We start from the raw sequence: 17,497 nt of genomic DNA, 5'->3' as shown, positions 1-17,497 counted from the left end.
TCTTAACATGACAGCTGATTAACCATATTTCCCTTAGAGCAGTGAAGATTTCCCATCATATTACTGACTTGTGCTGGAATCCTTTTTCAGTAGATATATTTCTGGGATCTGACAATTTATTTTATAACTCCAAAGTATTCCCTTAACTCAGCGGTTCTCAACCTGTGGGTCGAGACCCCTTTGGGGGTCGAACAACCCTTTCACAGGGATCACTCAAGACCATCGGAAAACACATATATAATTACATATTGTTTTGTGATTCATCACTATGCTTTAATTATGTTCAATTTGTAACAATGAAAATACATCCTGCATATCCGATATTTACGTTACGATTCATAACAGTAGCAAAATTACAGTTATGAGGTAGCAACGAAAATAATTTTATGGTTGGAGGTCACCACAACATGAGGAACTGTATTAAAGGGTCGCGGCATTAGGAAGGTTGAGAACCACTGCCTTAAATGAAACTGCTTTCCCATTTATTTAGCATTCTATCATCCTTGAGAGATTTAAGGATCAAAGTTTGTCTCAACCTAAGTAATGTCTGTAGCCCACATCTATTTCCAATTAATCTTACTGTAAGCCTACACACAAAAGAAGTTTTTTTGTCTAGGGAAGAGTTTTTGTTTCGTTTAATGGGAAAGAATTTCAGTCAGTGGATACATATGTCTTTGGCACCACCTTCTGTACAGAGTGAAAATTAACATCATAAGGAAGTAACTGGTAATCCATTTAATTCTTTCTCTTAAAAATGTCACCTTTTTATTAAATTTGATTGATTTTTATGATCATCTGTGAATATTTACATTTATTAATTCAGCAAATATTTATTACGTCTCAGGAGCCATGCTACTGAGAATTTTTTAGTTATCCTTTGAAGACAAAATAGTATCAGGTTGTACTTCATTTAGCTTTGGGCTTTGAGTATTTTAAACTGAATTTTTAAAACGTAAGCCAATTATGATAAGAAAAATAATACTAGCTTGTTTTTTAAGGAACATGTTCTCTATAATTCCACAGGTGATTTCTATTTTTAAACATCCTATTAATGGTGTGCCCACTTAAAAAAAATTATCAGGCCCTAACTAGCTTGGCTCAGTGGATAGAGCGTCGGTCTGCAGACTGAAGGGTCCCAGGTTCAATTCCGGTCAAGGGCATGTACCTTGGTAGCAGGCACATCCCCAGTAGGGGGTGTGCAGGAGGCAGCTGATCGGTGTTTCTCTCTCATCAATGTTTCTAACTCTCTATCCCTCTCCCTTCTTCTCTGTAAAAAATAAATAAGATATATTTTTAAAACAAATTATCAGAAGCAAATATAGAAATTTTTCAGTCAAATGCTCTACCCCTGAGCTATACCCCCAGTGCTAAACATTTTGGATCTGAAACTCTTTATTTTGCACATATAAGGAGAGGAAATAAGGCATTTGTATGGATTGACAGCTGTTGCTTTAACAATTTAAGTCAGCTGAACATCAGCTAAGAAATGAGAAAATATAATATTTTAGGACAAAACAATGAAAATTACTTAAAAATTATTCAGCAAAGTAATTATCTTGTCAGTATAATATTTACCATCATTTTGTGTTTGGCAGCGGAAATTTGGAGAACATAGGAAACATTTCATAAGTACATTGATTCCTTTATGTACAAAAATGTTTGCAAACACTTAAGAACAAGAACATAGTTATAAGAGCAAATACATAAACACAATTATTTACATGTTTGTTGGATGGATGCCAAAGAAAAAGAAAAGACTTAGCATTGCTTCAGAAGTCAGTAGAGATAAAAATTCCCAAATGAAATATTTATATGCTTGGTTATAGTACCACTTACTAAAGTCGTTAAAATGCCTTTCTGTTGTATGTCTAAGTCTGCTTTGGTGCACAGGGCCGGGTACCTATGGACAGCTATATACAGTGCATGTCCTTTATGGACATCCCTAAATTTATAGAGCTTTCATTTAGGATAGCGTGAAAACAATTATCTCTAAGAAATCATGCATCCTAGTAACTTTACATTCTATATGTATTAAAAATACTACAACCTTCACGGTTGTACGGATGACAAAATTAAAGTCCCCATGAGACTTTTAAGAGAGCCTCCAGTTTTCTTATTATTCATTTACTACTGGAAATGAATAGTACTTTAGTGTCGGTTTGTTGGGATATAAAAACAACATCTGAAACTGTTGTAGCAGACTTAATATCTTCGGAAGATTTAGTTGTGTTTTAAACTATTGCAAATTCATGTGGTCACCTATATATAACAAAACACTAGAGTCCATGGCCAGCCAAGTATAAAGTTAGAACACTATCACCCAATGAAAGATAGCTTTAAGGGCATCCAAAGCCTTTCAATCCCAAACCATCTCACTACTTGATCTCTATGGAGACAAGATTTTCCACTACAAAAGTTCCACCTTTGGGTTAAGACATTGGGGTCTTTAAGAAGGCAAAAATGGAAATGAAAGTATATTCTTGGTAAATGTAAAACAATATTAACAAAATGAGTTTACCATTGTGACTTACAAAAAGAGCTTTACAAGACTGGAGATATAAATACTTATGGAAATAAACAAATAAATCAAGGGGTTTGTGAACTGAGCAACGTTAATTTGGTTGTGCACAATTTTTAAGTGTTTTTTCCCCTGCGTCTATTAATGGCCATCACAAAAGATTGAGGTGCATTAAGGCTCTTTCCCCATTACATTAGTACCAGCTTAAAGTAAAACAAGCCTTAGAACCAAGTTTGACTTCACATTTAGATACCGATTCAATAAGCACTTATTAGAAAACAGGTACTAGCCCAGCTGGTGTGGCTTAGTGGTTGAGTGGTGACCCAGGAGCCAGGAGGTCATGGTTCAATTCCAGTCAGGCATGTGCTCGGGTTGCAGGCTCCATCCCCAGTGGGTGGCATGCAGGAGGCAGCCGATCGATAATACTTTTCTCTTATTGATGTTTCTATCCCTCTATCCTTCTCTCTTCCTCTCTCTGTAAAAATCAATAAAAGCATATTTTAAAAAAGAGAGAGAGAGAGAGAAAGCAGGTACTAAGCCTTTCATACAACATGTTTTGTATTCTCTGTGAAGCCCCAACTCTCTGTTCTCTTTTGGCGTAGAGACCACCATCTTGCATAAAAAGTTCTTTTAAGGCAGAAGTGATGATATTCCAGAAACACCATCATATTATAATAGAAAGACACAGCCACCAGATCTCCTCGAAACCAATGATGGGACACAAGGCCATCTTTGGGTTAAGTCACTGGTATTTGAATCTATATATGTTGGATACCACTAATTTCACCAAGGAGAGCCTTTTCTAACATTCATTCTGCTAATCAGCAAAGCAGTAACCTAGCCAGTGAAAATCCATATGGGACATGCAGGATGCTAATTAGCAAATGTCTGGTGTGTTTCAAAGACTTGGATACAGAAGCACTTGTAGTCATCTTTGAGGTGGCCTTTCTGATGTATATTTGCCACCCATCCCTAGACCAGCATATGTTTCAAGGGACCTGTTCTTAATATGTTTGCTCCCCTTAGCGCTATGTGTTTTAACCAAGGTCACCTCTCCGAGAAAGGTTGTTTCCCCAGGTGGGGATTTTCCCCTGAAGTTAGGGAGGGGATAAAACCCCTTAACTAAGTGCCAGGGGCGTAGTTAATCACTTTAACTACAAACAATCACACTTAAGCTACATAATCTTTACTCCCTGGAATGGAGATAAGAAACGCCCTAACTTTTGCAATAGAAATTGACAGGATTAAAATCAACTGGTATAAATATAGATGTAACAAGACAGTAAACACCAGAACTTCGCTGGAGATCCTGACCAGAACTTGGCTGGAGATCGTGGCTAGAGATCCTGGCTAGGCTGCTGATCAACTGAACGCTGTCATCGTGTCATTCCTTCTTCGCCGACTCTGTCCACACCTTTGAGGACCCCTGGACCTGCTGGGGTTGGACCCCAACATCCAAGTACCCACCAGTAGACCCCGAACCCTGAACCACACGGTACGTGGAGGGAAAATACATCAACAACAATAGGGGAATTTTTCCGTCTTTGAATAAGGATTGCTGCACTGGACAACTTCAGAATATTACTCACAATGTCATCGATCAGGAGTCAGAATCCCCATGGACTGAAGCAGATTGGCCTTGACCAGATCTGGGATGACCTCAGAGCCGGAATCCAGCAGGTATACACCAGACAGAGTATGGCAAAATCCAGATACATGGAGCTCTACACTCATGTTTATAGCTACTGCACGAGTGTTCAGCAGTCAAACCAAACTGGAGGGGCTGGCGTCCCTCCTTCTGAATCGAAAAAGGGGCAAACGCCTGGGGGAGCGCAATTTGTTGGATTGGAATTATACCAACGACTTAAAGAATTTTTGAAGGATTACTTGACATATCTTCTTAAGGATGGAGAAGACTTGATGGATGAGAGTGTACTGAAGTTCTACACCCAGCAGTGGGAAGATTACCGGTTTTCCAGCAAAGTTCTGAATGGAGTTTGTGCCTACCTCAATAGACGTTGGGTTCGCCGTGAATGTGATGAAGGGCGAAAAGGAATTTATGAAATTTATTTTCTCGCATTGGTGACGTGGAGAGATTGTCTATTCAGGCCCTTGAACAAACAGGTAACCAATACTGTTTTAAAACTGATTGAAAAGGAAAGAAATGGTGAAACCATCAATACAAGACTGATTAGTGGAGTTATACAGTCTTATGTGGAGTTGGGGCTGAATGAAGATGATGCATTTGGGAAGGGTCCTACGTTAACAGTGTATAATGAATCTTTTGAGTATCAGTTTTTGGCTGATACAGAGAGATTTTATACCAGAGAGAGTACTGAATTCCTGCAGCAGAGCCCAGTTACTGAATACATGAAAAAGGCAGAGGCCCGTCTGCTCGAGGAACAACGGAGAGTGCAGGTCTACCTCCACGAAAGCACTCAGGACGAGCTAGCGAGGAAGTGCGAGCAGGTGCTCATCGAGAAGCACCTGGAGATTTTTCACTCAGAGTTTCAGAACTTGCTGGATGCTGATAAAAACGAAGATTTGGGTCGCATGTATAATCTTGTATCTCGAATCCAGGACGGCCTAGGAGAACTGAACAAACTTTTGGAGACACATATTCATAATCAGGGTCTTGCAGCAATTGAAAAGTGTGGCGAAGCTGCTTTAAATGATCCCAAAATGTACGTGCAGACAGTGCTGGATGTTCATAAAAAGTACAACGCCCTGGTCATGTCAGCATTCAATAACAACGTGGGCTTCGTGGCCGCCCTGGACAAGGCTTGTGGGCGCTTCATAAACAGCAATGCTGTCACCAAGATGGCTCAGTCATCCAGTAAGTCCCCCGAATTGCTGGCTCGATACTGTGACTCCTTGTTGAAGAAGAGTTCCAAGAACCCAGAAGAAGCAGAACTAGAAGATACACTCAATCAAGCGATGGTTGTCTTCAAGTACATAGAGGACAAGGATGTGTTCCAGAAGTTCTATGCGAAGACGCTGGCCAAAAGACTCGTGCACCAGAACAGTGCGAGTGATGATGCCGAAGCAAGCATGATCTCCAAATTAAAGCAAGCATGTGGGTACGAGTATACCTCTAAACTTCAGCGGATGTTTCAGGACATTGGCGTGAGCAAAGATTTAAACGAACAGTTCAAAAAGCACCTGACAAATTCAGAGCCACTGGACTTGGACTTCAGTATCCAGGTGCCGAGCTCCGGCTCGTGGCCCTTCCAGCAGTCCTGCACGTTCGCCTTGCCATCAGAGCTGGAACGTAGCTACCAGCGATTCACTGCTTTCTACGCTAGTCGTCATAGCGGCAGGAAGCTGACGTGGTTGTACCAACTCTCCAAAGGAGAGCTGGTCACAAACTGCTTCAAGAACAGATACACTTTGCAGGCATCTACATTCCAGATGGCGATCCTGCTTCAATACAACACGGAAGATGTTTACTCGGTGCAGCAGCTGACGGACAGCACTCAAATAAAAATGGACATTTTGGCACAAGTCCTACAGATTTTATTGAAGGCGAAGTTATTGGTCTTGGAAGATGAAAATGCAAACGTTGATGAGGTGGAATTGAAGCCAGATACCCTGATAAAATTATATCTTGGTTATAAAAATAAGAAATTAAGGGTTAACATCAATGTGCCAATGAAAACCGAACAGAAGCAGGAACAAGAAACTACACACAAAAATATTGAAGAGGACCGGAAACTGCTGATCCAGGCTGGGATTGTGAGGATCATGAAGATGCGGAAGGTCCTGAAGCACCAGCAGCTGCTTGGGGAGGTGCTCACTCAGCTGTCCTCACGGTTCAAGCCACGGGTCCCGGTCATCAAGAAATGCATTGACATTCTGATCGAGAAAGAGTATTTGGAGCGAGTGGATGGTGAAAAGGACACCTACAGTTACTTGGCTTAACCCTTGTAGATAGAGGGTCTGACTGTGCCACCGTGGCCAATGTTCCTGGTGGGCAGGATGACGACCAGTTCCTAGCAGCTGCCTGCACCACTGGCCTCCCTTTTAAAACTGAGACCAAGACTCCCAGCAGCTGGTCTCAGATGTACATCAGAACTGCTCAGGATCGATACATTTCAAGTCTGTGAATATGGACACCGACGCCATTTAACCTAATTTAAGAACAGAGGAGAATGAACTGTCATGCTGAGGGCTGCATGCTACTGCATCTAGATCAATACATCGACTATGTGCTAACAGCTGCCTCCGTCTCGGCAACACTGAGTGTCGGCCATACTTTGAGAGGAGTCTGAATGGACCCGCGTGTAATCTGCTCTGAAAACCATTTGTATAGTGTGTTTCATTTTTTTAAAAATTAAATCTTTGCCGAAACCGGTTTGGCTCAGTGGATAGAGCGTCGGCCTGCGGACTCAAGGGTCCCAGGTTCGATTCCGGTCAAGGGCATGTACTTGGGTTGCGGGCACGTCCCCAGTGGGAGATGTGCAGGAGGCAGCTGATCGATGTTTCTCTCTCATCGATGTTTCTAACTCTCTATCTCTCTCCCTTCCTCTCTGTAAAAAAATCAATAAAATATATTTAAAAAAAATAAAAAAAAATAAAAATTAAATCTTTATTGTTCAGATTATTACATTTGTTCCTCTTTTTTCCCCACCATAACTCCCCTCCTCCCAGTTCCCACCCCACCCTCCGCCCTCACTCCCCACCCATTGTCCTCATCCATAGGTGCACGATTTTTGTCCTGTCTCTTCCCGCATCCCCACACCCCTTTCCCCCCCAAGAATAGTCAGTCCATTCCCTTTCTATGTCCCTGATTCATTATAATCACCAGTTCATTCTGTTCATCAGATTATTTATTCACTTGATTCTTAGATTCACTTGTTGATAGATGCATATTTGTTGTTCATAATTTGTATCTTTACCTTTTTCTTCTTCTTCCTCTTCTTAAAGGATACCTTTCAGAATTTCATATAATACTGGTTTGGTGGTGATGAACTCCTTTAGCTTTTTCTTATCTGTGAAGCTCTTTATCTGACCTTCAATTCTGAATGATAGCTTTGCTGGATAAAGTAATCTTGGTTGTAGGTTCTTGGCATTCATCACTTTGAATATCTCTTGCCACTCCCTTCTGGCCTGCAAAGTTTCTGCTGAGAAAACAGCTGACATTCGTATGGGTATTCCCTTGTAGGTAACTGAATTTCTTTCTCTTGCTGCTTTTAAGATTCTCTCTTTGTCTTTTGCTCTTGGCATTTTAATTATGATGTGTCTTGGTGTGGTCCTCTTTGGATTCCTTTTGTTTGGGGTTCTCTGCGCTTCCTGGACCTGTAAGTCTATTTCTTTCACCAGGTGGGGGAAGTTTTGTCATTATTTCTTCAAATAGGTTTTCAGTATCTTGCTCTCTCTCATCTTCTGGCACCCATATAATTCTGATGTTGGTACGCTTGAAGCTCCTTACACTATCTTCGTATTTTCGGATTCTTTTTTCATTTTGCTTTTCTGGTTGGGTGTTTTTTGCTTCTTCGCATTTCAAATCTTTGACTTGATTCTTGCGCTCCTCTGGTCTGCTGTTGGGAGTCTGTATAATATTCTTTATTTCAGTCAGTGTATGCTTAATTTCTAGTTGGTTCTTTATCACAACATCAAGGGTCTCATTATATTTATCAGCGGTCTCACCAGTTTTTTCGAGGGCCTTACTAAATTTATCGGTGGCTTCTAGACAGTTCTTGAGAGACCTTAAAAGTGTGGTTTTGAACTCTATGTCCTCCATTTCTGACATTTGTGTCCTGTTTCTTTGTATCTGCATTTTTTATGCTTTCTTGGTGCACCCCCTAGTGGTCTTTGTGCGTAGTCTTGTTGTAGTTAAGCCTTGATTGTTGTAGGTAATAGTGGGAGGGATTTGACCTCCAGGCCAACTGGCTGTGAGAATCAGCTGTGTCTGCAGTGGGAGAACTTCTGTCCTCTAGGGAGGTGCTAATCTAGCCTTTGCCTGAGGCTATCGGGCAAATGCCTCTGTGCAGGGCTTGGGTGGGGCGGGTCCCATGGGATCAACAGGGCGGGGCTAGCAGTTATGGCTGCTCTCAGTCCCATCCCCATGGGCTCTGCCTCTCAGAGTCCCAGCAACCGCTGCAAACCTCAGAGAGAAAGCTGCCTTTGAGTTCCGACCGAAGCCAGACAGTCCTGCTTCTCCTGTATGAATCTGGGTCCCTAGAGACTTGCCCAGAACTGGAGCTCAGAGCCTGAGACTCCCTCCCGATTGAAAAAGACAACCGCGCCCTCAGCCGCCAGCCCGCTCCGCACGCACCTCCGCACCTTAGTATTTTACTTCCGCACTGCGCCTCCTCTGAGTCTCGGTATGCTTTTCTCTTTCTTCTAGTTGTAGAACTTCCACTCAGCCAGCCTTCCTGTGTTCTGGATGATGTCTGTTCCGTCTTTTAGTTGTATTTTTGAAGTGGTTGTTCGAGGCAGCAAACTCCGGCGTTAACCTATGCCACCATCTTGGTTTCTCCTGGTAATACAGTATTTAAGATTTTTTTAAAGCATTAACAGAGTCAGTGATATAATTCTTGTTTCATGGGTTTCTATGTAAAGAGTTTTAGTAACTTGCTTGGCTTTTTACTAGTATAAAACAGCTTATTTGCCCAGTGGGGGAAAAACTCCAGAATTGTGAATCAGACCTCTTCATTACACCCCTCCATAAACAGACAGCATATTATTGTGTGTTTAGATTAAATTCTAAAATATAGCCAGCTTTAACAGACATTTAAAATGAATTGACCAGTAAACCAGATAGGACATAAAATCAATCTTTATTTTAGACCTTAATGAGGCAATGAAAACTGCAATTTTGGATTCAGATGCAACCAAAAGTTATGGAAAGCCTATTATTTCTTTAGTATTTCTGTGGTTTTATGTGCAAGCAATTTTGATGTCAGATTCATTTGCAGGAGATTCCAATATCCTTAAAAATGAAGACATGGCAAAGCCCGATTATAAAATGCGTGGTATACTTTAATAGCTAAATTAACTAATTAACTATTTTAATGAAAACCCCCAGAAAGCTATATAAGTTTGCTATTCATATATCATATGTTACAAGACTTATTACATAAAATTGCCTAATAATTCATCATGAGGCAGAATGAGGCCCATCCTGTTTAAAGGTTTTTAATGAACATATTCTTCTTTTCAAGTTGTTAGTTTATCTCCTAATTATATGCGTAATCTTATTTGGAAATTATATCAAACCTCCACATTTGAGGCCCTTCATGAATAGAAGGCCCAGGCCAAATGGTTCTTCTGATAGTGGCCTTTCTATGAACAGATCTGCATTCCAGGCTACAAGTTACATCTCTGCCTTAACCGATGACTGGCTAGTGGTCACTTTTGCTCTGGGTAATTCCCTCTCTGTCCCTTTTTTCTCTTATACCAACTTTTGAAGAGTAACACATCTGCAGAGAGAGAACATTTCATAAATGCATAGTTTGAAGAAAATTTTTGCAAATCAAGTACACCTTTTTAATTCATAGCTTATCAAGAAATGGGAAGTGACATCAATGGCATCCTGCAGCTTTCCTTGAAGCCCCTTCCTTCCATTACTTCTCCCACAGCGATTATCCCTATTTAGTCTTTCCTGTTTCCCCCCTCTTTTTAATTAAATGGAATCTTCAAAAATGTACTTTTTTTGTATCTGGCTGTTTTCACTTTCATCCATATTATTTGTTGCAGGCAGTCACAGATCATTCATTATATTACCGATGTGTAATATATCCTTGTATAAATATACCACGCTTTATCTTTCCTGCTATTAACGGACTTTTGGGTAATTTCCATTTGGGGGATTTTACAATTAAAAATTCTCTGGACATTTTAGTACAAATCTTTTGAGTTTTCTGACACTTGTTGATTTGTAGGAGTTCTTTATTCTGTCTATGACTCCTTTGTCTGATGAGTATATTGTGAATATTGTTTTTCCCCTCTGGGTTGATTTTTACTTTCTTAATCATTCCTTTTGATAAAGAAATTGGTAGATTTAATACAATCTAAATTATCATTTAAAAATAATTAGCACTTTTTATAATCTTTTAAAGAAATATTTGCCTAATTCAATCAAAATCAAGAAGATATTCTCCTATGTTTCCTTCTAAAAATTGTATTGTTTCACATTTATAACTGCAATATCCATGAAATTGATTTTGTGTATGGTATAAAATAGAGGTCAAAATACATTTTGTCAATGTAAAAATTCAGTTGATTCAGTATCATTTATTAAAAAGACTATCCTTTCCCCATTATACCACAGTGTTATCTTGGGTATTAATCATGTGACCACATATGTCATGGTCTATTTCTGAACTCTCTCTTCTGTTCTATTGGTCAGTTTGTTTATCTTTGCACCAATAACATATTCTCTTAATTATGATACTTTTCTGATCCATCTTAATATAGGATAGTATAAGTACCCCAGCTTTGTTTTTCTTCAGATTGTGTTGGCTGTACTTGGACATCTATTTCTATATAATTTTAAAAAATTATCTTCTCAATTTTCACACACATACAAAGTAGAAAATAAATAAGAAAAAAAAAACCTGTTTGGATTTTTATTATGATGGCATTAGGATGACTCTATAGATTTTGATTCTTTATTTTGCTTTGTTTTGAAGAATTTGTTAATTATTATTCTCTGATATGTTAGGTGTTATTTTCTGTTGCTGCTCTCAAGATTTGCTTTTTATCTTTGGTTTTTAATATTGTAACTAAAATTTTTGTCTTTCATCAAATATGGGAAATTTTGGTCATTATATCTTCAATTAAAAACATGTTTTTTTCTATTACATTCTCATTCTCATGTCAAATTTCCTTCCATCACCATTTATCCCCCCTTTACCATCCCCTACCTCCCTGCACCTCAGCACCCACTGATTTTTTTAAAAAAAACATATTATATATTTTTTTGGTTCTGGAATTTCTATTTGGTTTTCTTTTTATTATTTTTATTTCACTACTGAGATTTTTCTATCTTTTTTCCCATTGTAAACATATTTTGTTTTACTTCATTGAGGTTAATATAGCCACTTTAAAACCCTTAACTTCTAATACCTAAACTTAGGTCATATCTGGCTTGCTCTTGGTTAATTTTCTTTTCTATTGGCAGTGCATTCCATTTATCTGGTTTTTCATATGTCTGGCAATTTTTAATTATATCTTAGAAATTATAAATTTTAAGTCCTCGAGATTTTGTAATTTTCCCCTGATATGTGCTATTTCTTTTGTTTTAGCAGCCAATTGTTTTATTGGAATTTGTGTAGGATAACATTATTTTGGATTAGGACAGCTCTATGATTATCTCCAGGGACACCTGGAAGTCTGAGACCTAACCTTGGCCAAGGAAAGCTCAGTCGGCTAACTAATGATTTACAATATGCTGTTTTAAGCTTAAAACTCCCCTGGAGAGACCCGAGACTAGCTTGTTTATTGATGAATTACATCTGTAAATAAAGATTTATTTTACTTTATCTTGGAATGCAGTCATGACCATTGTGTATGTATTGTCAATGACTGCTTTTGTGCTACAATGGCAAAGGTGAGTAGTTGTAGCCAATACAATATGGCCCCCAAACTTAATGTTCACTTTCTAACTTTTTATAGAAAAAAACTGCCAACCCTTACTCTTAAAATATCCTTGAGATTCTCTAATTTTTTTCTGTCCCACTCTTCACATCCAGGGAGGCCTAGTAAATATATCTATGACTAGAGCCCAGATCTCTTCTCAATTTAGCACTTAGAAGTAAGTCTTTATTTTTAAATATATTTCATTGATTTTTTATAGAGAGGAAGGGAGAGGGAGAGAGAATTAGAAACATCGTTGAGAGAGAAACATTGATCAGCTGCCTCCTGCACACCTCCTACTGGGGATGTGCCTGGAACCAAGGTACATGCCTTTGACTGGAATCGAACCTGGGACCCTTCAGTCCACAGGCCGAGGCTCTATCCACTGAGCCAAACCAGTCAGGGCAGAAGTAAGTCTTTTTTTAAAAGGCTCATGTTTATAGAAAGACATGGGTCTCTGAGTAGATTTTGTTCCAGTCTTTCTCTAAATCACCTCCCACATGATGAATTAGGTTTATAAGCTAGAAGATTATTTCTGTTAAGTTCACAAACATGAAATCAAATTGCAGAACAACCTGTGTTAAAAGGCTACATTTTTACCCAGATACACATAATTTGGCAGGCTATCATTTAGCAAGCCAATGTCAATGGGTGGAAATAGTTTGTTCACTTTACACCTGCTTTCCCTAAATTACCTAACCTTTATATTTACTGAAATTTTCAGGTGTGTAATTGGTTATCATTCTAGTTTCCAAAGCTTTAAGATTGATAGTAAAGCATTTCAGAAAGTTAACAGTCATGTATATAAGAAGGAAAATACTGCCACAGCAGGTGTCATTCTAACGTATTATGTGCATAAATTTGCCCGTTATGTTTCTAAGGTGTAAGGTCTAATTCTTAACATTGATTCTTTCTAAAAATCAAATCTGGATATGTGCAGAAGACTTCAAGCCTAGTTTTATTTGTGTATATAAGCTAAGCCCTCCATCCATAGGCACAGATGATGATAGGATGGCAGACTGTGCGGCACAATGAAAGCATTTTTACCATTAAAATGTTGTTAAGCCCAGCCGGTGTGGCTCAGTGGTTGAGCGTTTACTTATGAACCAGGAGGTCATGGTTTGATACCCAGTCAGGTCACATGCCTGGGTTGTAGACTCGATCTCTAGTGTGGATGTGCAGGAGACAGGCAATCAATGATTCTCTCTCATCATTGATGTTTCTATCTCTCTCTCCCCCTCCCTTCCTCTCTGAAATCAATAAAAATATATTTAAAAATAAATAAATAAAACATTGTCCAAACAGTATTCATAAAGGCTTTTACTTAAATCATTGGAATCCCTCTAATGTTTTAGTAGGCTGTGGAATAGTGATGCCAAATTTGCAGAAATGATATTTAATTGGTGAACGTATTTTAAATCTGGATGGCTGGGATCCACCAGAGGCATACTAAATCTGATTCTTGGGGTGGGAACAGTTAGGGACCTTTATTTTTAAAAAGATCCCCTAGCTGTTTCTGAAACACACTGAAGTCCCTCTGGCAATAAGGAAATTGTTTTCATCTGACAATCTGGAAAACTGTGTTCCCATACTGGCTTTCTTGTTACATTGCAGTGTGGCCCTGGGCAAGTCACTTAAGCAAAATAAAACAAACAAATATCAAAGGTTAAAACAGGGAGGAAGGGCTCCTATTGAAAGTATCTGCTTTTCTCTATTTCTTTAGTTTTCTCATCTGTAAAATGAGAATAATAGTATCCACCTCAGAATTAGTGTAAGAATTAAGATCATGCAGATAAAGTGTTTAATATGGTGCCTAGCACATAAGAAAAACTCAGTAAAGATTAATTGATTATATTTTATCATAATGTTTATTAGTACTGATAGCAACATGACGTAGAACTGTAATTCAGTATAATATACATACTATTTCCCTGTACAAAGTCAAGAAAGAGCTGGCCTTATTTATTTGCTCATTTATCCCTCCATTTATTATAACAGGGTAACCATTGTGTCCTGCCGGGTTCTAGGCACTGCACTGCACTGAGGATTCAGTGCTGAATGCTGTGGGTCTCTGAGCTCAAGAAACGTACTTCCCAGTGGAAGATAAAGACAAAACAAACAAATAAACAAACAAAAAACCCAACTTAATATTCCTACAGTTTTCCCTTTGAAGTACAATCACTTCAGTAAGAAAGTAAACTGGTGCTATGAGGCACTTCTGGGATCTTGTTCTTCTGTAATGAAACGCACAGGGCATTGTTCACACTCAAATACTCAGCAAGGGAGAGAAATAATGGCTCCCTTCCACAATTTGCAGTATCATACTCGCATCATCATAGAATTTATATCCGCCTTTCAAAAGACATTATAGTTGAGCATCAAGCTGCTGTTTTTCTAAAGAAGGCCACGAGCGTGTGGTGAAAAGCCATTTCATCCACTTCCACAAACACGATAATAATTTCCATTCGATAGCTTTCTCTCTCTTTTTGAGTCATGTGACATACACATCTTAGACAAATTTGCATTTTTGGAAAACTTGTTGCTGTAAGAATATTTTAGATAAAATGAGCTAAAAGAATCCAATTAAGCTCCCCACAGTCTGATGGCATTTGCTGTTTTGACTTTTAGAAGAGGCTTTATCATCTTAGTTGCTATAATTTAAAGACTTAATAAAATTGGTGTTAATAGCCTTTTCAGCATTTAAACTATCCTTCTTTGAGACTTCCAGAATTGCTTCTGATAAATATATCATGAAAGAGTATGGGGAATTGGGCAGCAGGATGGGAAATGGTTAGATGATCAGAACATGCATAATATCAAAGTTTACTTTATCAGAAATAGCACTAAGGCTGATTTTTAAAAAGCCAGTCAAGAGATAACATGAGACCAATCATCAGGAGAAAATGATCAAATTAATTGATATACATATGGAGTTCCTTAAGACTATGGGGTCCTAAGGACAGATCAACATATATACATGCCAACTTCTGGTCAGGAGAAGGAGTGGGGGGTGTGTGGTTTGGGACTTCAAAGGGGAGGATGGTAATTCACAGGGAGTTAGAAGAGCAAATGTTTTTGTAAATAAATGTTTGCTGGGCCATTGTTAACAATAGGATACAGAGAGGACTTGGATCAAAGGGACTTGCTAGGTTCCTCCCTGTCTATCACACCGAGTTCATATTAAACTACACTTATCCATGATGATAGCTCCGTTCCTGGAGCTGGGCCTCTATCTAAATTCTTTTACTCAGGAAAAGGTCAAAGGCTCTCTTGGAACCTTTTGGTTCTTAAAAAAAACCAGTTGAAAATAATCAATATCCCTAAAGTCATATTTTGGCAAGGCAAACTCTGCTTCCACTCAACTTGCTTAGGTCAAAAAGGAAATTATTATATCCTAGTTTCAGGATGGAATCTGCTACTAAAATTATGTCATTAGGAATCTGCCTTTAAAAAAAAAATTCTAGCTTCTTTCTTCCCTCTGTGTTAGCTTCATAGGAAGGCCGGCTTTCTGTAGTGGCCACTAGAAAATTGGGCTTATATCATAGCAGGTTAGCAATCCCTAATGAAAGGGAATGACTTTTCCACTGTAATTCGCGGAAAAAAACCCAGGACTGAATCTAAGTGCCTGAGTTGTCTCTCACTTTCAGTCCTAAAATGGTCACTGCAGCCAGGAGGGGCCAATGTCCTCCATCCCCACACATGCACCTTGGAGGCAGGGATGGAGTCGGCTTTACCCAAACCTCCTGAGGTACAGGGCGAGCCTCCAAAGTGATGTGCTGTCACCAAAAGAAGGGGAAATGAAGGACAGTCAGACATAATTAATAAGTATTTACTATACAATTTCACCCTTAACAGGCCTGTGAATCAATGTTAAGCAATAATAGATGCAGCCCTGGCTGGTTTGGCTCAGTGGATAGAGCGTCGGCCTTCAGACCAAAGGGTCCCAGGTTCGATTCCAGTCAAGGGCGCATGCCCAGGGTTGCAGGCTTGATCCCCAGTGTGGGGTGTGCAGGAGGCAGCCAGTCAATGGTTCTCTCTCATTATTGATGTTTCTATCTCTCTCTCCCTTCCTCTCTGAAATCAATAAAAATATATATATTTTAAAAATAATAGATGCAGATATATATTAATGTTTATAATAGCTTTAGTTATAATGCTAAAAAACAGAAAACAAAAAATCTTGACCCATGCTATTGCCCAACAACAGGAGAATTGTGAATTAAGGAATATAAAATGCTCTAGGGATGCATTAAAATTATATATTTGAATGGTTTTTAGTGCTTATGAGGAAAGAACACTTCATAATATAAAGCCATAAAGACAGAATATATAAGGTAATGTATACAGTGTGACCTCACCTCTGTTAAAAAAGCACACGGAAAGAAACAGGAAAATCTATTAAAATAATAATTAGCTCCAAGAACTGTTGGAATGAATTTATTCATAAAACAAATATTTTTGGAATGCTTATTTTTGGTAAGATTTTTTTATTCTGAATATTATTGTCTCTATAATTTTCATATTTTTGCATATGTTACAATAAGCAACTGAGAAGTGCACTGCATTTAGATTGAGATCTTAGCAACCTTACTTAAATCCTTATCATGTTCCAAACTTTATTCTAAGGTGTTTTCAGTTACACTGTCTCATTCAATGTGTCTCTTATGAAATCAGTTATCAGTTCTATTTGCTGGGAGTATTGTTTCTCTATAGGAGCCATAAGTAAAATCTGTGGAGTGACAGTGTGATTCATTTGTTCATTCATCCAAACATCTATGAATTATTGAAGGGTTAAAAAATTAACCTTTAAGGGAATTTCCTGAAATTGGAAAGGTAAGAAAGATTTTAAATTATCATGGGACAGTAAATAGGTTTTTATAGTAATTAGAATATGTTAATTATTCTTTGCTTTCAGTAAATAAAGAGCTAAATGAATGTTAGCAATTTTGTCAAAGCCATTGTGTGTTAAGAGGTTCTGCTCATGTACAGTAGATCAGTTGCAATCATAAAAATTATTTACATAAATGGTCTTTCTGTGAAATTTTGGACTTATTGTATCCTGTTATTAATGTTTAAATGTTATGAATGTTAAATATATGATCTAAACATTAAATATATTCAGAGTTAGTTTATTTTCTACATTTTCATGTATAGTAATTTTCATTCCATCTGCTGATCAGATGGAGTGAAAGATTATAAAATTTTCAGGCCAAAGGATCTTCAGGCAAGTCTGTGGCCCCCTGCAACCTCAGCTCACCAGAGAACATTGTTTGGGAAAGTCGTGCCTCCAAGTCTCAGATGTGGACAACTTCCACAAGAAAGAGATATAGGCAGAGATTTCCAGGCCAAATTCTGCCAGTAGAGATGGAAAAGTGGCCTTCAGGGCCAGCAGGAGAT

The 17,497-nt window shown here is 38.5% G+C and overlaps 1 pseudogene; it reads left to right on the top strand.

Moving 5' to 3' along the window:
* Nucleotides 1-3,942: 3,942 nt before the first annotated feature.
* LOC102429286 lies at nucleotides 3,943-6,856 on the top strand (annotated as a pseudogene).
* The last annotated feature ends 10,641 nt before the right edge of the window (nucleotides 6,857-17,497 follow it).

The sequence above is a fragment of the Myotis lucifugus genome, unplaced genomic scaffold (genome assembly GCF_000147115.1).
Source record: "Myotis lucifugus unplaced genomic scaffold, Myoluc2.0 scaffold_57, whole genome shotgun sequence".
Lineage (NCBI taxonomy): Eukaryota > Metazoa > Chordata > Mammalia > Chiroptera > Vespertilionidae > Myotis > Myotis lucifugus.
The sequence above is the reverse complement of the archived record's forward strand: the minus strand, read 5'-3'. Positions and strand labels throughout refer to the sequence as shown.